The sequence below is a fragment of the Bufo gargarizans genome, chromosome 6, assembly GCF_014858855.1.
Source record: "Bufo gargarizans isolate SCDJY-AF-19 chromosome 6, ASM1485885v1, whole genome shotgun sequence".
In the NCBI taxonomy this organism is placed as follows: Eukaryota; Metazoa; Chordata; class Amphibia; order Anura; family Bufonidae; genus Bufo; species Bufo gargarizans.
In genome coordinates this window covers 87,654,105-87,681,278 of record NC_058085.1, presented here as the reverse complement: position 1 = coordinate 87,681,278, position 27,174 = coordinate 87,654,105, and positions in this window count along the sequence as shown.

The following is a 27,174-nucleotide window of genomic DNA, read 5'->3' as shown; positions in this document are numbered from 1 at the left end:
TATAGCACTATTGTCTAGTTATTTGCTAATTCTCAAAGTGCCAATATTCGCGATCAACACTACTCTTAATTGGGGAGCTGAGAGAAGGACGCAGATCTACTGTCAGCGCAGCACACCGCTGATTGGTGGGAATCCTGGGTGACGAACCCCCCCATGATCAAATACCGATGACCTATCTGTTTAAATATCTCAGAAAATCGCTTTAACAGAGCTCCGTAATTCTGGCACTGGCTTCCAGCAACGGAGCTGTACCAAAATTGCTGATCGGCAGACCCCAGCTGATCAGCTAGTGATGGCCTATCCAGAGGATAAGCCATCACAAACTGCTGGACAACCCCTTATTTACCATGCTATGTTGTAACTTACCGATAATAACTATGTAACAAGAGTCCTACATATCACTGGTGCCGAGAATACAACATTGATAATTATAATTATTATGCCATCTTCATAGTCTAAATAAACTCCCAGTACTCAATGTATCTCGATAGGTCCTGTATTATATATACTCTTTTCATTACTACTATTAGCGTTGCAAACTGTATAAAAAGAGGTTTCCAAACACAACGGCCCCTTAATCTTCCCAACATCAATAAAGCCGCATTGATTTTTACTTTCAGACAAATACCGTTATCATTGGACACAAACTAGTCATGAACTATTTATGATCTCAGCGTTATTTCTGCAGAATTGCTTCTGGAAAGACACCTATTGATTTTCTATTTGGGAAGAATTTTGCAAAATTAGGTTACTCTTTCTCTCTCTCTCTCTCTTTCTGAAAGGCTCTTCATTTTTATTATGAGGGGAGGGCTGGAGGGAAACAAAGTTTCAGGTTTGATTTTGCAGTTAAAATTAATGAAGAGACCCCCAGGGGCCAAGTGTTCATAAACGGCTAGTGGACATATTATTGATATAGGCACGCAGCGCCACTGCTCCCCTGCTAGTAATCTGTGACATACTTCTAAGCAGCGCCACTGCTCTCCTGCTAGTAATCTGTGACATACTTCTAAGCAGCGCCACTGCTCCCCTGCTAGTAATCTGTGACATACTTCTAAGCAGCGCCACTGCTCCCCTGCTAGTAATCTGTGACATACTTCTAAGCAGCGCTACTGCTCCCCTGCTAGTAATCTGTGACATACTTCTAAGCAGCGCCACTGCTCTCCTGCTAGTAATCTGTGACATACTTCTAAGCAGCGCCACTGCTCCCCTGCTAGTAATCTGTGACACACTTCTAAGCAGCGCCACTGCTCCCCTGCTAGTAATCTGTGACATACTTCTAAGTAGCGCCACTGCTCTCCTGCTAGTAATCTGTGACATACTTCTAAGCAGCGCCACTGCTCCCCTGCTAGTAATCTGTGACATACTTCTAAGTAGCGCCACTGCTCTCCTGCTAGTAATCTGTGACACACTTCTAAGCAGCGCCACTGCTCCCCTGCTAGTAATCTGTGACATACTTCTAAGCAGCGCCACTGCTCCCCTGCTAGTAATCTGTGACATACTTCTAAGTAGCGCCACTGCTCTCCTGCTAGTAATCTGTGACATACTTCTAAGAAGCTCCACTGCTCCCCTGCTAGTAATCTGTGACATACTTCTAAGCAGCGCCACTGCTCCCCTGCTAGTAATCTGTGACATACTTCTAAGCAGCGCCACTGCTCCCCTGCTAGTAATCTGTGACATACTTCTAAGCAGCGCCACTGCTCTCCTGCTAGTAATCTGTGACATACTTCTAAGCAGCGCTACTGCTCCCCTGCTAGTAATCTGTGACATACTTCTAAGCAGCGCTACTGCTCCCCTGCTAGTAATCTGTGACATACTTCTAAGCAGCGCCACTGCTCTCCTGCTAGTAATCTGTGACATACTTCTAAGCAGCGCTACTGCTCCCCTGCTAGTAATCTGTGACATACTTCTAAGCAGCGCTACTGCTCCCCTGCTAGTAATCTGTGACATACTTCTAAGCAGCACCACTGCTCCCCTGCTAGTAATCTGTGACATACTTCTAAGCAGCGCCACTGCTCCCCTGCTAGTAATCTGTGACATACTTCTAAGCAGCACCACTGCTCCCCTGCTAGTAATCTGTGACATACTTCTAAGCAGCGCCACTGCTCCACTGCTAGTAATCTGTGACATACTTCTAAGCAGCACCACTGCTCCCCTGCTAGTAATCTGTGACATACTTCTAAGCAGCGCCACTGCTCCCCTGCTAGTAATCTGTGACATACTTCTAAGTAGCGCCACTGCTCCCCTGCTAGTAATCTGTGACATACTTCTAAGCAGCGCTACTGCTCCCCTGCTAGTAATCTGTGACATACTTCTAAGCAGCGCCACTGCTCTCCTGCTAGTAATCTGTGACATACTTCTAAGCAGCGCCACTGCTCTCCTGCTAGTAATCTGTGACATACTTCTAAGCAGCGCCACTGCTCCCCTGCTAGTAATCTGTGACATACTTCTAAGTAGCGCCACTGCTCTCCTGCTAGTAATCTGTGACACACTTCTAAGCAGCGCCACTGCTCCCCTGCTAGTAATCTGTGACATACTTCTAAGCAGCGCCACTGCTCCCCTGCTAGTAATCTGTGACATACTTCTAAGTAGCGCCACTGCTCTCCTGCTAGTAATCTGTGACATACTTCTAAGAAGCTCCACTGCTCCCCTGCTAGTAATCTGTGACATACTTCTAAGCAGCGCCACTGCTCCCCTGCTAGTAATCTGTGACATACTTCTAAGCAGCGCCACTGCTCTCCTGCTAGTAATCTGTGACATACTTCTAAGCAGCGCCACTGCTCCCCTGCTAGTAATCTGTGACATACTTCTAAGCAGCGCCACTGCTCCCCTGCTAGTAATCTGTGACATACTTCTAAGCAGCACCACTGCTCCCCTGCTAGTAATCTGTGACATACTTCTAAGCAGCGCCACTGCTCCACTGCTAGTAATCTGTGACATACTTCTAAGCAGCACCACTGCTCCCCTGCTAGTAATCTGTGACATACTTCTAAGCAGCGCCACTGCTCCCCTGCTAGTAATCTGTGACATACTTCTAAGCAGCGCCACTGCTCCCCTGCTAGTAATCTGTGACATACTTCTAAGCAGCGCTACTGCTCCCCTGCTAGTAATCTGTGACATACTTCTAAGCAGCACCACTGCTCTCCTGCTAGTAATCTGTGACATACTTCTAAGCAGCGCTACTGCTCCCCTGCTAGTAATCTGTGACATACTTCTAAGCAGCACCACTGCTCTCCTGCTAGTAATCTGTGACATACTTCTAAGCAGCGCCACTGCTCCCCTGCTAGTAATCTGTGACATACTTCTAAGCAGCGCTACTGCTCCCCTGCTAGTAATCTGTGACATACTTCTAAGCAGCGCTACTGCTCCCCTGCTAGTAATCTGTGACATACTTCTAAGCAGCGCCACTGCTCCCCTGCTAGTAATCTGTGACATACTTCTAAGCAGCGCTACTGCTCCCCTGCTAGTAATCTGTGACATACTTCTAAGCAGCGCCACTGCTCCCCTGCTAGTAATCTGTGACATACTTCTAAGCAGCACCACTGCTCTCCTGCTAGTAATCTGTGACATACTTCTAAGCAGCGCCACTGCTCCCCTGCTAGTAATCTGTAACATACTTCTAAGCAGCGCCACTGCTCCCCTGCTAGTAATCTGTGACATACTTCTAAGCAGCGCCACTGCTCTCCTGCTAGTAATCTGTGACATACTTCTAAGCAGCGCCACTGCTCCCCTGCTAGTAATCTGTGACATACTTCTAAGCAGCACCACTGCTCTCCTGCTAGTAATCTGTGACATACTTCTAAGCAGCACCACTGCTCCCCTGCTAGTAATCTGTGACATACTTCTAAGCAGCACCACTGCTCCCCTACTAGTAATCTGTGACATACTTCTAAGCAGCACCACTGCTCCCCTGCTAGTAATCTGTGACATACTTCTAAGCAGCGCCACTGCTCTCCTGCTAGTAATCTGTGACATACTTCTAAGCAGCGCCACTGCTCCCCTGCTAGTAATCTGTGACATACTTCTAAGCAGCGCCACTGCTCCCCTGCTAGTAATCTGTGACATACTTCTAAGCAGCGCTACTGCTCCCCTGCTAGTAATCTGTGACATACTTCTAAGCAGCGCTACTACTCCCCTGCTAGTAATCTGTGACATACTTCTAAGCAGCGCCACTGCTCCCCTGCTAGTAATCTGTGACATACTTCTAAGCAGCACCACTGCTCTCCTGCTAGTAATCTGGGACATACTTCTAAGCAGCGCTACTGCTCCCCTGCTAGTAATCTGTGACATACTTCTAAGCAGCACCACTGCTCTCCTGCTAGTAATCTGGGACATACTTCTAAGCAGCGCCACTGCTCCCCTGCTAGTAATCTGTGACATACTTCTAAGCAGCACCACTGCTCCCCTACTAGTAATCTGTGACATACTTCTAAGCAGCGCCACTGCTCCCCTGCTAGTAATCTGTGACATACTTCTAAGCAGCGCTACTGCTCCCCTGCTAGTAATCTGTGACATACTTCTAAGCAGCGCCACTGCTCTCCTGCTAGTAATCTGTGACATACTTCTAAGCAGCGCCACTGCTCCCCTGCTAGTAATCTGTGACATACTTCTAAGCAGCGCCACTGCTCCCCTGCTAGTAGTCTGTGACATACTTCTAAGCAGCGCCACTGCTCTCCTGCTAGTAATCTGTGACATACTTCTAAGCAGCGCCACTGCTCCCCTGCTAGTAATCTGTGACATACTTCTAAGCAGCGCCACTGCTCCCCTGCTAGTAATCTGTGACATACTTCTAAGCAGCGCCACTGCTCCCCTGCTAGTAATCTGTGACATACTTCTAAGCAGCGCCACTGCTCTCCTGCTAGTAATCTGTGACATACTTCTAAGCAGCGCCACTGCTCCCCTGCTAGTAATCTGTGACATACTTCTAAGCAGCGCCACTGCTCTCCTGCTAGTAATCTGTGACATACTTCTAAGCAGCGCCACTGCTCCCCTGCTAGTAATCTGTGACATACTTCTAAGCAGCGCCACTGCTCCCCTGCTAGTAATCTGTGACATACTTCTAAGCAGCACCACTGCTCTCCTGCTAGTAATCTGGGACATACTTCTAAGCAGCGCCACTGCTCCCCTGCTAGTAATCTGTGACATACTTCTAAGCAGCACCACTGCTCCCCTACTAGTAATCTGTGACATACTTCTAAACAGCGCCACTGCTCCCCTGCTAGTAATCTGTGACATACTTCTAAGCAGCGCCACTGCTCCCCTGCTAGTAATCTGTGACATACTTCTAAACAGCGCCACTGCTCCCCTGCTAGTAATCTGTGACATACTTCTAAGCAGTGCCACTGCTCCCCTGCTAGTAATCTGTGACATACTTCTAAGCAGCGCTACTGCTCCCCTGCTAGTAATCTGTGACATACTTCTAAGCAGCACCACTGCTCTCCTGCTAGTAATCTGTGACATACTTCTAAGCAGCGCCACTGCTCCCCTGCTAGTAATCTGTGACATACTTCTAAGCAGCGCCACTGCTCTCCTGCTAGTAATCTGTGACATACTTCTAAGAAGCTCCACTGCTCCCCTGCTAGTAATCTGTGACATACTTCTAAGCAGCACCACTGCTCCCCTGCTAGTAATCTGTGACATACTTCTAAGCAGCGCCACTGCTCCCCTGCTAGTAATCTGTGACATACTTCTAAGCAGCGCCACTGCTCCCCTGCTAGTAATCTGTGACATACTTCTAAGCAGCGCCACTGCTCTCCTGCTAGTAATCTGTGACATACTTCTAAGAAGCTCCACTGCTCCCCTGCTAGTAATCTGTGACATACTTCTAAGCAGCACCACTGCTCCCCTGCTAGTAATCTGTGACATACTTCTAAGCAGCGCCACTGCTCCCCTGCTAGTAATCTGTGACATACTTCTAAGCAGCGCCACTGCTCTCCTGCTAGTAATCTGTGACATACTTCTAAGCAGCGCTACTGCTCCCCTGCTAGTAATCTGTGACATACTTCTAAGCAGCACCACTGCTCTCCTGCTAGTAATCTGTGACATACTTCTAAGCAGCGCTACTGCTCCCCTGCTAGTAATCTGTGACATACTTCTAAGCAGCACCACTGCTCTCCTGCTAGTAATCTGTGACATACTTCTAAACAGCGCCACTGCTCCCCTGCTAGTAATCTGTGACATACTTCTAAGCAGCGCTACTGCTCCCCTGCTAGTAATCTGTGACATACTTCTAAGCAGCACCACTGCTCTCCTGCTAGTAATCTGTGACATACTTCTAAGCAGCGCTACTGCTCCCCTGCTAGTAATCTGTGACATACTTCTAAGCAGCACCACTGCTCCCCTGCTAGTAATCTGTGACATACTTCTAAGCAGCGCCACTGCTCCCCTGCTAGTAATCTGTGACATACTTCTAAGCAGCGCCACTGCTCTCCTGCTAGTAATCTGTGACATACTTCTAAGCAGCGCCACTGCTCCCCTGCTAGTAATCTGTGACATACTTCTAAGCAGCACCACTGCTCCCCTGCTAGTAATCTGTGACATACTTCTAAGCAGCACCACTGCTCCCCTACTAGTAATCTGTGACATACTTCTAAGCAGCGCCACTGCTCCCCTGCTAGTAATCTGTGACATACTTCTAAGCAGCACCACTGCTCCCCTACTAGTAATCTGTGACATACTTCTAAGCAGCGCCACTGCTCCCCTGCTAGTAATCTGTGACATACTTCTAAGCAGCGCTACTGCTCCCCTGCTAGTAATCTGTGACATACTTCTAAGCAGCGCCACTGCTCTCCTGCTAGTAATCTGTGACATACTTCTAAGCAGCGCCACTGCTCTCCTGCTAGTAATCTGTGACATACTTCTAAGCAGCGCCACTGCTCCCCTGCTAGTAGTCTGTGACATACTTCTAAGCAGCGCCACTGCTCTCCTGCTAGTAATCTGTGACATACTTCTAAGCAGCGCCACTGCTCCCCTGCTAGTAATCTGTGACATACTTCTAAGCAGCGCCACTGCTCCCCTGCTAGTAATCTGTGACATACTTCTAAGCAGCGCCACTGCTCCCCTGCTAGTAATCTGTGACATACTTCTAAGCAGCGCCACTGCTCTCCTGCTAGTAATCTGTGACATACTTCTAAGCAGCGCCACTGCTCCCCTGCTAGTAATCTGTGACATACTTCTAAGCAGCGCCACTGCTCTCCTGCTAGTAATCTGTGACATACTTCTAAGCAGCGCCACTGCTCCCCTGCTAGTAATCTGTGACATACTTCTAAGCAGCGCCACTGCTCCCCTGCTAGTAATCTGTGACATACTTCTAAGCAGCACCACTGCTCCCCTGCTAGTAATCTGGGACATACTTCTAAGCAGCGCCACTGCTCCCCTGCTAGTAATCTGTGACATACTTCTAAGCAGCACCACTGCTCCCCTACTAGTAATCTGTGACATACTTCTAAACAGCGCCACTGCTCCCCTGCTAGTAATCTGTGACATACTTCTAAGCAGCGCCACTGCTCCCCTGCTAGTAATCTGTGACATACTTCTAAACAGCGCCACTGCTCCCCTGCTAGTAATCTGTGACATACTTCTAAGCAGTGCCACTGCTCCCCTGCTAGTAATCTGTGACATACTTCTAAGCAGCGCTACTGCTCCCCTGCTAGTAATCTGTGACATACTTCTAAGCAGCACCACTGCTCTCCTGCTAGTAATCTGTGACATACTTCTAAGCAGCGCCACTGCTCCCCTGCTAGTAATCTGTGACATACTTCTAAGCAGCGCCACTGCTCTCCTGCTAGTAATCTGTGACATACTTCTAAGAAGCTCCACTGCTCCCCTGCTAGTAATCTGTGACATACTTCTAAGCAGCACCACTGCTCCCCTGCTAGTAATCTGTGACATACTTCTAAGCAGCGCCACTGCTCCCCTGCTAGTAATCTGTGACATACTTCTAAGCAGCGCCACTGCTCCCCTGCTAGTAATCTGTGACATACTTCTAAGCAGCGCCACTGCTCTCCTGCTAGTAATCTGTGACATACTTCTAAGAAGCTCCACTGCTCCCCTGCTAGTAATCTGTGACATACTTCTAAGCAGCACCACTGCTCCCCTGCTAGTAATCTGTGACATACTTCTAAGCAGCGCCACTGCTCCCCTGCTAGTAATCTGTGACATACTTCTAAGCAGCGCCACTGCTCTCCTGCTAGTAATCTGTGACATACTTCTAAGCAGCGCTACTGCTCCCCTGCTAGTAATCTGTGACATACTTCTAAGCAGCACCACTGCTCTCCTGCTAGTAATCTGTGACATACTTCTAAGCAGCGCTACTGCTCCCCTGCTAGTAATCTGTGACATACTTCTAAGCAGCACCACTGCTCTCCTGCTAGTAATCTGTGACATACTTCTAAGCAGCGCCACTGCTCCCCTGCTAGTAATCTGTGACATACTTCTAAGCAGCGCTACTGCTCCCCTGCTAGTAATCTGTGACATACTTCTAAGCAGCACCACTGCTCTCCTGCTAGTAATCTGTGACATACTTCTAAGCAGCGCTACTGCTCCCCTGCTAGTAATCTGTGACATACTTCTAAGCAGCACCACTGCTCTCCTGCTAGTAATCTGTGACATACTTCTAAGCAGCGCCACTGCTCCCCTGCTAGTAATCTGTGACATACTTCTAAGCAGCGCCACTGCTCCCCTGCTAGTAATCTGTGACATACTTCTAAGCAGCGCCACTGCTCTCCTGCTAGTAATCTGTGACATACTTCTAAGCAGCGCCACTGCTCCCCTGCTAGTAATCTGTGACATACTTCTAAGCAGCGCCACTGCTCTCCTGCTAGTAATCTGTGACATACTTCTAAGCAGCACCACTGCTCCCCTGCTAGTAATCTGTGACATACTTCTAAGCAGCACCACTGCTCCCCTACTAGTAATCTGTGACATACTTCTAAGCAGCGCCACTGCTCCCCTGCTAGTAATCTGTGACATACTTCTAAGCAGCGCCACTGCTCTCCTGCTATTAATCTGTGACATACTTCTAAGCAGCGCCACTGCTCCCCTGCTAGTAATCTGTGACATACTTCTAAGCAGCGCCACTGCTCCCCTGCTAGTAATCTGTGACATACTTCTAAGCAGCGCTACTGCTCCCCTGCTAGTAATCTGTGACATACTTCAAAGCAGCGCTACTGCTCCCCTGCTAGTAATCTGTGACATACTTCTAAGCAGCGCCACTGCTCCCCTGCTAGTAATCTGTGACATACTTCTAAGCAGCACCACTGCTCTCCTGCTAGTAATCTGGGACATACTTCTAAGCAGCGCCACTGCTCCCCTGCTAGTAATCTGTGACATACTTCTAAGCAGCACCACTGCTCCCCTACTAGTAATCTGTGACATACTTCTAAGCAGCGCCACTGCTCCCCTGCTAGTAATCTGTGACATACTTCTAAGCAGCGCTACTGCTCCCCTGCTAGTAATCTGTGACATACTTCTAAGCAGCGCCACTGCTCTCCTGCTAGTAATCTGTGACATACTTCTAAGCAGCGCCACTGCTCCCCTGCTAGTAATCTGTGACATACTTCTAAGCAGCGCCACTGCTCCCCTGCTAGTAGTCTGTGACATACTTCTAAGCAGCGCCACTGCTCTCCTGCTAGTAATCTGTGACATACTTCTAAGCAGCGCCACTGCTCCCCTGCTAGTAATCTGTGACATACTTCTAAGCAGCGCCACTGCTCTCCTGCTAGTAATCTGTGACATACTTCTAAGCAGCGCCACTGCTCCCCTGCTAGTAATCTGTGACATACTTCTAAGCAGCGCCACTGCTCTCCTGCTAGTAATCTGTGACGTACTTCTAAGCAGCGCCACTGCTCCCCTGCTAGTAATCTGTGACATACTTCTAAGCAGCGCCACTGCTCCCCTGCTAGTAATCTGTGACATACTTCTAAGCAGCGCCACTGCTCCCCTGCTAGTAATCTGTGACATACTTCTAAGCAGCGCCACTGCTCCCCTGCTAGTAATCTGTGACATACTTCTAAGCAGCGCCACTGCTCCCCTGCTAGTAATCTGTGACATACTTCTAAGCAGCGCCACTGCTCCCCTGCTAGTAATCTGTGACATACTTCTAAGCAGCGCCACTGCTCCCCTGCTAGTAATCTGTGACATACTTCTAAGCAGCGCCACTGCTCTCCTGCTAGTAATCTGTGACACACTTCTAAGCAGCGCCACTGCTCTCCTGCTAGTAATCTGTGACATACTTCTAAGCAGCGCCACTGCTCCCCTGCTAGTAATCTGTGACATACTTCTAAGCAGCGCCACTGCTCCCCTGCTAGTAATCTGTGACATACTTCTAAGCAGCGCCACTGCTCCCCTGCTAGTAATCTGTGACATACTTCTAAGCAGCGCCACTGCTCCCCTGCTAGTAATCTGTGACATACTTCTAAGCAGCGCCACTGCTCCCCTGCTAGTAATCTGTGACATACTTCTAAGCAGCGCCACTGCTCCCCTGCTAGTAATCTGTGACATACTTCTAAGCAGCGCCACTGCTCCCCTGCTAGTAATCTGTGACATACTTCTAAGCAGCGCTACTGCTCCCCTGCTAGTAATCTGTGACATACTTCTAAGCAGCGCTACTGCTCCCCTGCTAGTAATCTGTGACATACTTCTAAGCAGCGCTACTGCTCCCCTGCTAGTAATCTGTGACATGCTTCTAAGCAGCGCCACTGATCCCCTGCTAGTAATCTGTGACATACTTCTAAGCAGCGCCACTGCTCCCCTGCTAGTAATCTGTGACATACTTCTAAGCAGCACCACTGCTCCACTGCTAGTAATCTGTGACATACTTCTAAGCAGCGCCACTGCTCCCCTGCTAGTAATCTGTGACATACTTCTAAGCAGCGCCACTGCTCTCCTGCTAGTAATCTGTGACATACTTCTAAGCAGCACCACTGCTCTCCTGCTAGTAATCTGGGACATACTTCTAAGCAGCTCCACTGCTCCCCTGCTAGTAATCTGTGACATACTTCTAAGCAGCGCCACTGCTCCCCTGCTAGTAATCTGTGAAATACTTCTAAGTAGCGCCACTGCTCTCCTGCTAGTAATCTGTGAAATACTTCTAAGTAGCGCCACTGCTCTCCTGCTAGTAATCTGGGACATACTTCTAAGCAGCTCCACTGCTCCCCTGCTAGTAATCTGTGACATACTTCTAAGCAGCGCCACTGCTCCCCTGCTAGTAATCTGTGACATATATCTAAGCAGCGCTACTGCTCTCCTGCTAGTAATCTGTGACATACTTCTAAGCAGCGCCACTGCTCCCCTGCTAGTAATCTGTGACATACTTCTAAGCAGCGCTACTGCTCCCCTGCTAGTAATCTGTGACATACTTCTAAGCAGCGCCACTGCTCTCCTGCTAGTAATCTGTGACATACTTCTACTACACAGTTGACATAAGCAAACGCCGTTCCTTCAGGCGGTTGTTCCAAGAAAAATATTCCGCATTTTTCAAACCAGCATCTGAATCTGAATACTTTTGTAATTGCATGTAATGAACTATTTAGTAAAGCCACTGAGCTATTCAATAAAATGTTTCTGTATAGCACCACCTGCTGTTTGATGTTGTTCTTATTTTACTGTCCACCTCACTGAGTTCCATCCTTCCTCTGCCTCCTGAGCTGTGACAGCAGAAATAACACAACCCCTGAGCTGCAGCAGAAAGGACACACCTCCTCAGCTGCCAGCTTGATATAAATCTGTAATGACCCAGAGTGCCATTACCACTTCTTTTGACACCTTGCTACCATTTCCTATGTGCTAATATATAATATCTGATGTATTTTGTGTCATAGCTTAATAACGTGCATATTTATTCCTGAAACTGTTATGTTTGAGTGCAATAACCAGGTCCACCAGCAGATGGTGGCAATATTAGCAGAGATAGTTTCTCTGGAGAGGAACCTTCTGCTTCTTTCCAGGCTCTGTAGATAGAGGGAGGAGTTCTGTGTTAGGGAGAAGTTAGTGTGCAGTTTAGCCTTCCCCTCCAGGTCGAGTTCTAGTCCTACCCTCCTTAGGGAGAGGTTGTGTGCTGGCTAGCAGAGCACTGCCTGCTCTGCTAGGCCCAGAGACCCTGCCTCTGAATTCTACATGGTTGCTTGTCCTCTTCTGGGCTTGCATTGCCTCCTTCCATCCTGAGCAGAAGCTTGAGGTCCTCTAAAGCCAGGACAAGAATTTCCTAGGATTATATGTAAGAGACAGACTACAGCTAACTTAAGTTCCAGCAGGAGAGAAAGAGTTTCCTATTTATCCATCAAAATATAGCAGAGCTGAGAGAGCTACCGCATAGCAGAGCTGAGATTGTTGCAGAGAAGTATTTGCCTGCCAAAGTTATTCCTATGCTTGCTGATGACCAATATATCGCTTGAAAAGCTGTTTGGATTACCAATTCATGCCAAGTAAAAGCAACTGTTCAACGTTACTACAAAGTTTGGACTCCATTTATTCCACTTGTTCATCATCCAAGTTCAACTACCCCTTTTGCACTGCTTCGTGCCACATCACATCTGGGATCCACAGATATCCAAGTAGGAACACCGTGACACGTGTACATAACATGTACAGAGACTGTAAGCCACCCTGCACCACTCTGGCAATCCTATCCTGGGTACTAACATTAATATCTGCAAAGGGAGCCTTGAGCTTCCGCTGCTTAACCGCAGCTGGCGTCACGTTAACTTGCTCTATAAGAGGGACATATTTCGTAGAAACCTCCTAAGGGGCGAGGGGTACCCCAGATGTGGTCCTGTGGGTGCATTGCAAATCTAGCTGAACAATTCTAGCAATGAATAGGGAGATCTCTGGATCCATGTGAGGTACAGGGCTGGTTCTAGCTTAGTTGGAAAGAGAATGTCATGTACTATATCACGTATATGATCTTTACTTTCCATCCTCAGCCATCCGACCTTGACCGACAGCACCAGGCATCGTCACTGACCTCTTACCTAGCTCTGTAATCCCTGCGCATGTGCCACTGAGTCTTCAGTTGGCATATGCACAGTACATGCCTGGTCCTGTGAGTCAAATTCATTACGAAATTCCCCCAAAAATTTTAATTTGGCAAATCTGAAACGTCTGTGCCTTGTGCTGCATGAATCACTCAAAATGGTGGCCACCATTTTACAGATTTGAAGGCATCAGCCACCAAAAAGAAATCATTTATTAGGGTAAAATATGTTAAACATAAAAACGGGATTATACACGTGATTATAGGTCCTTTTCTGATGAAACATTCCCTTTAAGCCACCATTGCAACTTCTTAAAGGGGTTGTCTCACTTCAGAAAAGAAAGTTAATACAAGGCACTTACTAATGTATTGTGATTGTCCATATTGCTTCCTTTGCTGGATTCATTTTTTGATCACATTATACACTGCTAATTTCCATGGTTATGACCACCCTACAATCCATCAGCAGTAGCCGTGCTTGCGCACTATAGGAAAAAAACACCTGCCTATTTAGTGGCCGGGACCATGGGAGCACACATAGGCTGGTGCTTTCTCCTATAGTGTGCAAGCATGACCACCACTGATGGACTGCAGGGTGGTCATAACCATGGGAACGAGCAGTGTATAATCCGATGGGGAAATAAATCCAGCCAGCAAAGGAGACAATATAGACAATTACAATACATTAGTAAGTGGCTTGTATTAGCTTTCTCTACATAATAAATGCTATTTTCTTAAGTGACACAACCCCTTTTAAGGCTACTTTCACACTTGCGGCAGAGTGATCCGGCAAGCAGGTCCGTCACCGGAACTGCCTGCTTGATCCGGCAATCTGCATGCAAACGGACAGCATTTGTAGACGGATCTGAAACAGATCCGTTATATATTTTTTTCACATTTTTACCGTTGTGCGCATGCGCAGACCGGAAGGACGAATCCGGCATTGCGGTATTTTTAATGCTGGATCCGGCACTAATAGATTTCAATGTAAATTAATGCCGGATCCGGCATTTCGGCAACTGATCCGGAATTTTGGACGGAGATAATACCGCAGCAGCCCCTAGGACGGAACTCAGTGCCGAAAAAAGAAAAACGCTAGTGTGAAAGTACCCTAAGTATGCTAGACCACCAGTTATGTCAACATCAGCCCATTTACTTAATAAGTCACCAGGGAGGCAACACTTTGTCTTGTCAGACGGCCTACAAATTCTATGGGTTGCCCTGATGTAACTGGACACTGTGCAATATTAGGATTAATTATTATCTGGGCCCTATATGGCGATGTATCGGGGGTTGTTTCAGAATACCCAGCTTAGAAGGTGCTGATCACTGGCTACAGACAGAGGGAACATTGATGGGAGACCATATCTCCTACATCCTGTATGACAGCATTTTTAGACATTTATACCAACAACAGCTTCTGCGGAATGTACATCGTATTTATACCTGATATTTATAACCGGCAAAAGCTGCTGCTATTTGCCCTTTGGGTGCAAATTAGCAAATATTGTTTGTTCTCTTTGCCTCACCCAACAGGCCAATAGTTGTTCATCAAAGTACAGCGACAGCTTAAATATCAGCAATCATGCGTTTGCCCTTATCTCCATGAAACAAGACTGCCAGAAGCCAACCTGATACTTACAAATGTGTAGCGCCTAGCTAACACATACAAAATAGGCAGGCAACTATGGGGGTCATGTATTAAGACCGGCGTTTTAGACGCTGGCACCGGCCTCTCCATAACTTCTGCGCATCCAGCGCCAGTCTTAATGCAAGACGGCTTCCTAGTTGTCTTACATTTAGACCTTTTCTACGTCTAAAACAGGCGGAAAAATGATAAATGAGAATTTTTGACCTGGCGTGAGCGGGAAAAGTTACAGATCTGCGCCTGAGTAGTAAATGACCCCCTATGTCTTTGGCTGAAGTCAGTTGTAGACCTCCAGATAGACATAAATGTTGTGTGTTATGGCAGTGTGGAACCACCGAGTCAACCAACAGATTTGACATATAAAATCCAGGACATATGGGGTCATTTATCAAACAGGTGTAAAATAGAACTGGCTTAGTTGCCCATAGCAAACAATCAGATTCCACCTTTCATTTTTGACTGCTCTTTTGGAAAATGAAAGGTGGAATCTGATTGGTTGCTATAGGCAAGTAAGCCAGTTCTACCTTACACCAGTTTGATAAATGAACCCAATAGTCCGTAAATTGTGCACTTCTAACGCCTAATGGAAAATCTTCTTCTATGGCCCTAGTCTACAGGTAAGGGCCAGTGAGAATCAAGGGTGGCTCTACCCTCCTTTGCTAATAATGATGATGAACTACATAGGCTTATGCCACCCTCCTCTCCTACTAAAGAGTGAACGAGACAGTACAACCATTAGTGTAGACGCATTACATGGACTCTGAAAGTGTGCAAAAGATAAACGGTAAATAATGTAAATTCACTTATGAACAACCTACGCTCATTGTATTGCAAATTGCTGACAGTGTAAGGGTTACTGGCCATATAAACTGGTCTGTGTCAGAGGTTGGTGTAGTGGTTATGCACCGCTTAGCACATTACTACTATCCTATAAATTAGAAATGCCCCAGAGGACTTTGTGGTCAGACATATAGAGCGAGGGCCACAGACAATGGTGGAGAGATAACCAGCTGCATATTGTGTAGTAGTTGGCAGCAGAGGCTAGTAGTGCATGTTGATTGGCACACTACCTCAGCACCTAGAGAGGGTCTAAGCAGCACCCACACCCGGTATAGTTAAGGGTAGCTTGCAGTAGGGGTAGCTTACTTGCAACCAACAACACATCAGCCATGTTCATTGCTGAGTAAAGCGGGTGCAATGTCACCAGACGACAAAGCAACCCTGTTGGAAAGAGTAAGGGCGGGTTCACATCAGCGTTATATATTCCATAACGGAATCCATAAGATGGAAGTCAAAACGGAAGCCTTTAAGAGGCATTTCGTTTTGATCCTTCATAATACAAATCTATGAGCAGCATAATGGATCCGTCCTGGTATCCATTATGCAGGAGTCCAGTCCTGCATAACGGAAACCAGGACGGATCCGTTATGCTGCTCATAGATTTGCATTATGATGGAATGCAAAATGGAAGCCTTTAAGAGGCATTCCGTACTGATCGGTCATAGTAGAAGTCTATGGGAATCATAACGGATCCGTCTAATTTCCGTTATGCAGAATGGAAAAAAAAAGTCCTTTTTTTTCCGTCTTGCATAACGGGAACCAGGCGGGTCAGTTATGATTCCCATAGACTTCTACTATGACCGATCAAAACGAATGCTTCTTAAAGGCTTCCGTTTTGATTTCCGTCTTATGGATTCCGTTATTTTCCGTTCTAACCATGTTACAACGGAAAACAAAAACGGAATCCATAACACTGATGTTATCCCGCCCTTACAGCTGTGTTCACCTGTTTCTTACTGCTATCCTTGCAGTGTCCCACTCGTGATCGTTGGCACCCCATACTTTTGTGTTTTTTTTTGTCATATATTATGCCTGTATGCTGTACTTCATCTCATGTCATATTCTCCCATGTCATTATGTGATTTTATGTGTAAGATCCTTTACACAGGCCTAGTTAGGGTGCACTACACTAGTTTCTCCACTAGATGGGGCAGTGTTACAGTGTATATATAGCTTAGCTCAGGCCCAAGATTAGGCAGAGTAGAGTGAAGTCTAGTCAGAGAGCAGCCATGATGTAGCTTCCTGCTAGAGGGAGGCCTCCTGCCTCTCTGCTCTCTCCCTGTTGGCTCCACAGTCCAGGGTTAAAGCCGCAAGAGTCAGCTCAGAGGTGAGAAGTCCACTTCTACAGCTCGCTCCTCCGGGGTGACCAGTGACAAGCTGCTACAGTAAGTATTCAAGGGGATTATTATATGTATTTCAAGTCAAAGGATAGCAAACGGCCATACTCAAAGGCTTGCAAGGCACCTTTGCAATTAGGTGTAGGACGCAGCTTCTGGCATCCACACCTTCCAGTTTAAATCCTGAGGACAGTTAGGCCAACTGTCAGAAAATCACCAGAAATAGAGGTTCAAGGATTCTGAAAACCACCTTTAAATCAGGTTAGAATTGTCACCACCAGACATCTGAGAAGCTCTGACAGATGTCTTTCAGAACCTCCTCCTTGAGCTTCCTTTTGTTTTGCTTTCATTTTCTCATCTCGTTAGTCTCTCTCAGCTGTCATGTAGTTGCACTGATTGCATCCCTTTAAATCCCTTCCCAGACTGCTTCACTTTGCGGTTTATATTTCTTCCTGGAGTGTGTGCATGCTGATCCTACTTCTGAGTCTTCTACAAATAAGTTTTGTTCATTCATTTGTGTTTTTCTGTTTGCTGGATCCCAGGTGACCCTGACTCCCTCCGTATCTAGTGTAGGGAGCCGGTGGTCGTGCCCCCTCACTATTATAGGGTGTTCAGGTGTTATACAGTCGAGGTACAAGGATATGCGATCATCTACCATTGGGATTTTCGCATAGGCTGAGCAGTCAGGGAGAGAGCCAGGTCTGATGCAGGGCTCTCCCTTTTGTTCCTTAGTTTTGGATCCAGTGAGTCGGATATTCCTTTTGTGTCTTCTAGTTTCCTGTACACCTTCCGTGACATTATAAACCGCCAAAACCGTCTCAAGCATGGATCCGGTTTCACTTTTGACTGAACGCATGCAGGGTCTTTCATTGGAGGTAGAAGATCTCCGTAAGACTCTTTTTCAGTTTCAAGTGACCGGTTCAGCTTGTGTTCATGAAGTTTGTTCTGAGCCTAAGATCTCGCTCCCGGATACGTTCTCCGGGGGTAGTGAGAATTTTGTTTGTTTTAGAGAGGCTTGCAAATCCATTTTCGCCTACTTCCCCATTCCTCTGGTGATGAGGAACGGAGGGTGGGGGATCATCATCTCGCTGCTCAGGGATAACGCTCAGTCCTGGGCCTTTTTCGCTGCCAGTGGGGGCACGGCCTCTCCGTTCAGCGGATTAATTTTTTTTAGCCCTGGGTCAGATATATGATGATCCAGATCGTATTGCTTTGGCTGAGTCTAGACTACGTCTTTTATGTCAGGGTAAACAATCCGCAGAGATATACTGCTCAGAATTTCGGAGATGAGCAGCTGATATTGGTTGGAATGATGCTGCACTCCGGAGTCAATTTTGCCATGGTCTTTCAGAGGGATTGAAAGATGCATTTGCCTTTCATGAGAGACCTACCTCCTTGGACTCTGCCATGTCTCGGGCCGTTCGTATTGATAGGCGTCTTAGAGAGAGAGGAGAGATCACTCCTTCCTGTCATACTCAGTCCCAGAACAGTGCGGCAGTCTCATTCAGTGCACAGGGGTCTCAGTCGCTCTCAATCCCTTCTGAGCAGGAGCCCATGCAGCTCAGTTTGATTGCCTCTGGCAGTGGAAGATTTAGTCCTCATAGGAAGGTTTGTTTCGGTTGTGGGGGTATAAATCATTTGGCAAATGTTTGTCCCTCTAGGAGATTCAGACAGTCTTTTGAGAGTAATGAAGTAACAAAAAGGAAAAAATCCTCTAAAAACATTCCATCTGTTACTATTGGCAAGGTTGATGCGGAAATTGAAGGTTTTCCGCTTGCTTGTAGTTCCCGTTTTGTCCTACCTGCCAGGGTGGCGCTAGAGAGCAAGAACATTTTTGTGAGATTTTTGTAGATAGTGGAGCAGCTGTCAATCTCATTGATAATCAATTTGCTATAACTCATGGTTTCCAGGTATGCACTTTGGGAAAGGATATACCTGTTTTTGCTATTGATTCCGCTCCACTTTCTCAGAAATCGTTAAAGGGCATAGTTCACAATATCCGTTTGATTGTGAGTGATGCTCATGTTGAGGATGTGTCATGTTTCGTCCTTAGCGGGTTGCCTACTCCTCTAGTGTTGGGGCTACCCTGGCTCACTAAACATAACCCCACCATTGATTGGCAAGCGAGGCAAATAAATGGTTGGAGTGACTTTTGCAGAGAGAATTGCCTCACGACATCTGTTTCTGAGGTTTCTACTAAGACTGTACCATCGTTTCTCTCTGAATTTTCGGATGTCTTCTCTGAGAGTGGTGTTCAGGACTTGCCCCCGCACAGGGAGTACGATTGCCCTATTAATCTCACCCCAGGCGCCAAGCTGCCTAAATCTCGTTTATACAATCTTTCCCAACCTGAAAGGATCGCTATGCGTGCTTATATCTATGAGAGTCTGAGAAAGGGACACATACGACCCTCGAAGTCACCTGTTGCCGCGTTTTTTTTCTTTGTTAAGAAAAAAGATGGTTCTTTAAGATCTGGATTTCAGGGAGCTTAACAGTATCACAATTCGTGACCCTTATCCGCTTCCTCTGATCCCTGACCTGTTTAACCAGATTGTTGGGGCTAAAGTTTTTTCCAAGTTGGATCTAAGAGGGGCATACAACCTGGTCAGGGTCAGAGAAGGAGATGACTGGAAGACGGCCTTCAATACCCCTGAGGGCCATTTTGAGAATTTGGTTATGCCTTTTGGTTTGATGAATGCTCCAGCCGTCTTTCAGCATTTTGTTAACAGCATTTTTTATCATTTAATGGAGAAATTTGTATAGGTGTATCTAAATGACATTTTGATTTTTTCTCCTGATTTCAAAACTCATAAGGAACACTTACGTCAGGTCTTGCTCATCCTGCGGGAGAATAAATTGTACGCTAAACTGGAAAAATGTGTGTTTGCGGTTCCAGAAATTCAATTTCTGGGGTTTCTTCTCTCCGCTTCTGGTTTTCGCATGGACCCCGAGAAGGTCTGCGCTGTGCTTGAGTGGGAGCTTCCTGAGAATCAGAAGGCGCTGATGCGTTTTTTGAGCTTTGCCAATTATTACAGGAAGTTTATTTTGAATTATTCCTCTGTTGTTAAACCACTCACTGATATGACTAGAAAGGGGGTAGGTTTTTCCTCCTGGTCGATAGAGGCGCGTAAGGCTTTTTCTAATATCAAGGAGAGTTTTTCTTCCGCTCCCATCTTGGTACAACCTGATATTTCTCTACCCTTCATAGTTGAGGTTGATGCTTCTGAGGTGGGTGTGGGTGCGGTCTTGTCTCAGGGTCCCTCTCCTGCCAAATGGCATCCGTGTGCCTTTTTCTCGAAGAAACTCTCCTCCACAGAGAGAAATTACGATGTGGGAGATAGGGAGTTGTTGGCCATCAAGTTGGCTTTTGAGGAATGGCGCCATTGGCTAGAGGGAGCCAGACACCCTATTACCGTGTTTACTGACCATAAGAATCTGGCCTACTTGGAGTCAGCCAAGCGTCTGAACCTGAGACAGGCCAGATGGTCTTCCGCCCTGGGGTTAAGAATGTGAAGGCGGATGCCCTGTCACGTTGTTTTCCGGGAGGTGGGAATTTTGAAGACCCGGGTCCCATTTTGGCTGAAGGTGTGGTGGTCTCTGCTCTTTATCCTGAATTGGAGGCAGAGGTTCAGGTAGCCCAGTCAGAGGCTCCTGATCTTTGTCCTCCTGGGAGGTTGCTTGTGCCTCTCGCTTTAAGACACAAGATTTTTACGGAACACCACGATACTGTCCTTGGTGGGCACCCGGGGGCAAGAGCCACAGTGGATCTCATCGCTCAGAGATTCTGGTGGCCGGCGCTTCGTAAGTCGGTTGAGGGTTTTGTGGCAGCCTGCGAGACCTGCGCTCGTGCCAAAGTCCCTCATTCACGACCTTCAGGTCCTCTCCTTCCCTTACCCATTCCTTCCCGTCCTTGAACACATCTGTCCATGGACTTCAATACGGACCTGCCTCGTTCCTCGGGGAAGACTGTGATTCTGGTGGTGGTGGACCGTTTTAGCAAAATGGTGCATTTCATCCCTTTTCCTGGCTTGCCCAATGATAAGACGCTGGCGCAGGCATTTATTGATCACATTGTCAAATTGCATGGTATTCCTTCAGACATAGTCTCTGATAGGGGCACGCAGTTTGTTTCCAGATTCTGGAAGGCTTTCTGTTCTCGCTTGGGGGTTCGGTTGTCATTCTCTTCTGCTTTCCACTCACAGTCGAATGGCCAGACAGAGCGCGTCAATCAGAATCTGGAGACATATCTGCGCTGTTTTGTGGCGGAGAATCAGGAGGATTGGTGTTCTTTTTTGTCCCTTGCTGAGTTTGCTTTAAATAACCGTCGTCAGGAGTCATCTGATAAGTCACCATTTTTTGGTGCATATGGGTTTCATAGAAACATAGAAACATAGAATGTGTCGGCAGATAAGAACCATTTGGCCCATCTAGTCTGCCCAATATATCTGAATCCTATGAATAGTCCCTGGCCCTATCTTATATGAAGGATAGCCTTATGCCTATGCATGCTTAAACTCCTTCACTGTATTTGCAGCTACCACTTCTGCAGGAAGGCTATTCCATGCATCCACTACTCTCTCAGTAAAGTAATACTTCCTTATATTACTTTTAAACCTTTGCCCCTCTAATTTAAAACTGTGTCCTCTTGTGGTAGTTTTTCTTCTTTTAAATATGCTCTCCTCCTTTACCGAGTTGATTCCCTTTATGTATTTAAAAGTTTCTATCATATCCCCTCTGTCTCTTCTTTCTTCCAAGCTATACATATTAAGGTCTTTTAACCTTTCCTGGTAAGTTTCATCCGCAGTTTGGGACATTCTCTAGAGAGGGGTCTTCTGGTTTACCTGATGAGGACAGATTCTCCTCGTCTTTGTCATCTATTTGGCAAAAGATTCAGTATAATCTAAAGAGCATGAGTGAGAGATATAAGCGTGTGGCGGATAAGAGACGTGTGCCTGGTCCAGACCTGAATGTTGGTGATCTGGTGTGGTTGTCTACTAAGAATATCAGTTGGGTCCTAAGTTTATTGGGCCTTACAAAATCTTGTCCGTCATCAATCCTGTTGCCTACCGTCTTGTTCTTCCTCAGACTTGGAAGATCCATAATGTTTTTCATAAGTCCTTATTAAAACCTTATGTCCAACCCATTGTACCCTCGTCTTTGCCTCCTCCTCCGATTGTGGTTGATGGTAATCTTGAATTTCAGGTCTCTAGGATTGCGGATTCTCGTGTTGTCCGCGGTTCTCTCCAGTACCTCGTTCATTGGGAGGGTTATGGTCCTGAGGAGAGGATGTGGGTCCCAGTGACGGACATTAAGGCCACTCGTCTCATCAGGGCTTTCCATAGGTCCCATCCTGAGAAGGTGGGCTCTGACTGTCCGGAGTCCACTCGTAGAAGGGGGGGTACTGTCACCACCAGACATCTGAGAAGCCCTGACAGATGTCTTTCAGAACCTCCTCCTTGAGCTTCGTTTTGTTTTGCTTTCATTTTCTCATCTCGTTAGTCTCTCTCAGCTGTCATGTAGTTGCACAGATTGCATCCCTTTAAATCCCTTCCCAGACTGCTTCACTTTGCGGTTTATATTCCTTCCTGGAGTGTGTGCATGCTGATCCTACTTCTGAGTCTTCTACAGATAAGTTTTGTTCATTCATTTGTGTTTTTCTGTTTGCTGGATCCCAGGTGACCCTGATTCCCTTCGTATCTAGTGTAGGGAGCCGGTGGTCGTGCCCTCTCACTATTATAGGGTGTTCAGGTGTTATACAGTCAAGGTACTAGGATATGCGATCATCTACCATTGGGATTTTCGCATAGGCTGAGCAGTCAGGGAGAGAGCCAGGTCTGATGCAGGGCTCTCCCTTTTGTTCCTTAGTTTTGGATCCAGTGAGTCGAATATTCCTTTCGTGTCTTTTAGTTTCCTGTACACCTTCCGTGACAAGAATAAGGCGAGAGTTAATACAAGCCTAAGGCCTCATGCACACGAACGTTGTTGTGTCCTGTGTCCGTTGTTCCGTTTTCAGTGATTTTCTGCGGACCCATTGACTTTTAATGGGTTCGTGGAAAACTCGGCTAATGCACCGTTTGTCATCCGCGTCCGTGATCCGTGTTTCCAGTCTGTGAAAAAAATAGGGCCTGTCCTATTTTTTTCACGAACAACGGTTCGCGGACCCATTCAAGTCAATGGGTCCGTGAAAAAACACGGATGCACACAAGATTGTCATCCGCGTCCACGTCCATTTTTTTCCTATCATTTTCATGGCAAACGAAACTTTGAATTTTTTTTACTTTACTTTCCTTCATGTTTGGAGATCCTCCAAAAATAAAGGAAGACACACGGAAAAAAAAACAGACACGGATCACGGAACAACGGAGCCCCTTTTTGCGGACCGCAAAAAGATACTGTCGTGTGCATGAGGCCTAAGACTTTTGTACTTCAAAAGCCTAGTTTAAAGCAGTAGCTTTCATGTATATAAAAGACAAAGAGCCTGTTTTATCTGAGGACTTACAATATCCTACCCCCGTATGTATGAGAGACTGTATTTCATATCTGGATGTACCAAAGACTGTTTATTCCTTGGATGTTACCGTTACCAGGAGAAACGTTCAGTAAAAGTTATAAGCTGGATTGCACCATCCTTGTCTCAGTCTCCAATTCCTCAGTTAACACTACAGTAAATGGTTGTACCACCACAAAAGGTACTCGCGTCACGACTGCAAGGGACCTTGCCATAGGCACATTAATACAGACCATCAAGGGCACCTCAAACCAACATCTGGCCTGTGTCCCTTATACCAGAGTGTGCCCCAGAGAATTCCTGTGCCGTTCTCCTCACTTGTGCAGGCCTGCCCAGGGACGACATAACCGTGAGTACCCAGAACTGTATTTCCCCCGGCCTACCTAATGCTCACACCGTGACCTCACGTATAATTCCCCTGTCGGTCTGGCATACCGCATCCTTGAGAAAGATCCTAAGGATCCCTTACATGCATATGTATGATGGCGATGAAGAGGGCTGTATCTGAATCAATGATCCTTCATCGCTAATCATTATTGGTCATATGAATATCAGAGAAAAGAGAAGTTTATGGAGATTTGAAAGCTTTGTTTTATCTAGACAAGCCCCTTTCTAGGTGTGACCCCCACCAGAGATAGGTTAATCTCAATGGGTCTGTCTGCTGTAACTTCCACACGGAGAAGCTGCATGGGGCCACATAATCTGTTATCAGAAGGTGTAAAACATGGTCATGTAGAGTTCTCTGAAGTGAAAGTTTTTCTTTTTAATAGTTCTCGGCTCTGGCTAATAGAGGGGGTCCTAAGTGACACCTTCTATGATGTCTCTATGACAACCCCATAAATCGGAGCCTCGTATGGTCTATTATAATTATCTAAGATATATTGAGGCATAGTCCTGCTAGTTTTTTGAGAGAAAACATTCACAGTTGGAGGAATTCATCATCAGCCAACAGAACAGAATGGAATAGTGTGATTTGCATGAGAAGATCAGAACAAGGAGTCGTATAGAAGGGATTCACTGAGGTTTGGAAAGCAGAATTAATGGGGGCAAGAGATGAATAAATGAAACTGCATGCAGAAGTCTCTCTGCTGCTTCGTACAAACTGGAGGTCAACTACCAGCCATCTGTGAGATGTTTGGCAATGTGCACAGATCTACTCGCAGGATAGAATTCCCCACTTTTCATCACTTGCATTTAAGAGAAAGAAGAAGTCCACACTCGATTTGCATAGCATGGCTGCAGAGAATCAGCTCAAGTGTGAACTAATCTAGGCAGGAGACATCCATTTCAATAGCATTTTTGTCATATGTTAGAATGTGCCAAGGGGGCAAGACGAGAAGTAAAGATGGACTCTTCAGTGAGGTATACGTACCAATTAAATCAAATGTATGCAGCTCCTGTAGTGGAGATCGACTAGAAGAAGAATAACAGAGACAGAACAAACTGTATTGTTGGCTTCTATCACTCTCCATGCTCTTCCTTAAAGTTGCAGTATAAAAACATAGAAGATTGATGGCAGAAAACGACCCCCTGGTCCACCCATTCTGTACTTCTATTAATTCTTATTTATCTTATATATATATTTTTCCCAGGTATGTTTAAATTCACATTGGATTCCTTGCAGCGCTGGGGTACTAGGTTCAAATCCAACCAAGGCAACATCTGCATGGAGTTTGTTTGTTCTCCCCGTGTTTGCATGGGTTTCCTTCGGGTACTCCGGTTTCCTCCTACACTCTAAAGACATACTGATAGGGACTTTAGATTGTGAGCCCCATTGGGGACAGTTGGATGCTAATGTCTGTAAAGTGCTGCGGAATAGTGCTATATAAGTGCATAAAATAAATAAATAAAAATAAATAAATTTCCCAACCACAACTGATGAGAGTTTGTTTCAAGCCTCAGTTACACTTTCGTTTTGGTGTGATAAGATTTTCTAACATTGGTTCTGATCTTCCCCTCCAAATAATTTTAGATTCTGCCCCTTGTTAACATACATACATAGTAACATAGTAACATAGATGAAAAAAAGACATCTCTCCATCCAGTTTGGCCTGTCCTCCTGCAAGTTGATCCAGAGGAAGGCAAAAAAAAAACAACTGTGAGGTAGAAGCCAATTTTCCTCACTTTAGAGGGAAACAAATTTCTTCCCAAATCCAATCAGACAATCAGAATAACTCCCTGGATCACACTCCAGAAATACATCCAGGCCCCTCTTGAACTCTTTTAGTGAACTCACCATCGTCACCTCCTCAGGCAGAGAGCTCCATAGTCGCACTGCTCTTACCGTAAAGAATCCTCTTCTATATTTGTGTACAAACCTTCTTTCCTCCAGATGCAGAGGATGTCCCCTCGTCACAGTCACAGTCCTGGGGATAAATAGATGATGGGAGAGCTCTCTGTACTGACCCCTAATATATTTATACATAGTAATTAGATGGCCCCTCAGTCGTCGTTTTTATAAAGTGAATAACCCTAATATTGATAATCTTTCAGGGTATTGTAGTTGCCCCATTCCAGTTTTTACTTTAGTTGCCCTCCTCTGTACCCTCTCCAGCTCTGCTATGTCTGCCTTGTTTACAGGAGCCCAGAACTGTACACAGTACTCCATTTGTGGTCTGACTAGTGATCTGTAAAGTGGTAGGACTATGTTCTCATCACAGGCATCTATGCCCCTTTTGATGAAACCCATTATCTTATTGGCCTTGGCAGCAGCTGCCTGATACTGGTTTCTACAGCTTAGTTTGCTGTTTACCAAAATTCCTAGGTCCTTTTCCATGTCAGTGTTACCCATTGTTTTACCATTTAGTATGTACGGGTGACTTGCATTATTCCTTCCCATGTGCATAACCTTACATTTGTTAGTGTTAAACCTCATTTTCCACTTTTCTGCTCATGCCTCCAATCTACCCAGATCCCTCTGTAGCAGTATACGGTCCTCTTGTATGTTAATTACTTTAAACAGTTTAGTGTTAACTGCAAAAATTTATATTTTCTGTGCAAGCCTTCTACAAGATCATTAATAAATATATTGAAGCTAATAGGGCCCAATACTGACCCCTGAGGTACTCCACTAGTGACAGTGATCCAATCTGAGTATGTCTCGTTAATAACCACCCTCTGTTTTCTATCATTTATCCAGTTACTTACCCTCATACAGACATTTTCTCCCAGTCCAAGCATTCTCATTTTATATACTAACCTTTTATGCGGTACAGTGTCAAATGCTTTGGAGAAGTCCAGATATATGACATCCATTGATTCGCCGCTGTCAAGTCTAGAACTTACCTCCTCATAGAAACTGATTAAATTAGTTTGACATGACCGATCCCTCATGAAGCCATGATGATATGGTGTTATTTGCTTATTTTAATTGAGGTACTCCAAGATAGCATCTCTTAGAAAACCTTCATACAGTTTACCCACGACGGATGTTAAACCTACTGTCCTATAGTTCCCAGGCTCTGTATTTGGACCCTTTTTGAATATTGGCACCACATTTGCTTTGCACCAATCCTGTAGAACACTCCCGGTCAGTATAGAGTCCTTAAATATTAGAAATAAGGGTCTGGCTATGACATTACTTAATTCTCTTAGGATACGGAGTTATATGCCATCTGGTCCTGGCGATTTGTCTATTTAAATTTTTCTAACACTCTTCCTGGGTCAGACAGGGCACTTTTAATGGGGAATTTACTTTAACATTCTGCATTTCATCTGACAGTTTATTTTCTCAAGTGAAAACAGTGGAGAAAAAAATATTTAATAGCTTTGCTTTTTCCTCATCGCTCTCTGCAACTCCCCCCTCATTACTCTGTAAAGTGCCGACACCTTCAAATTGATACTTTTTACCATTTATATAATTGAATAACATCTT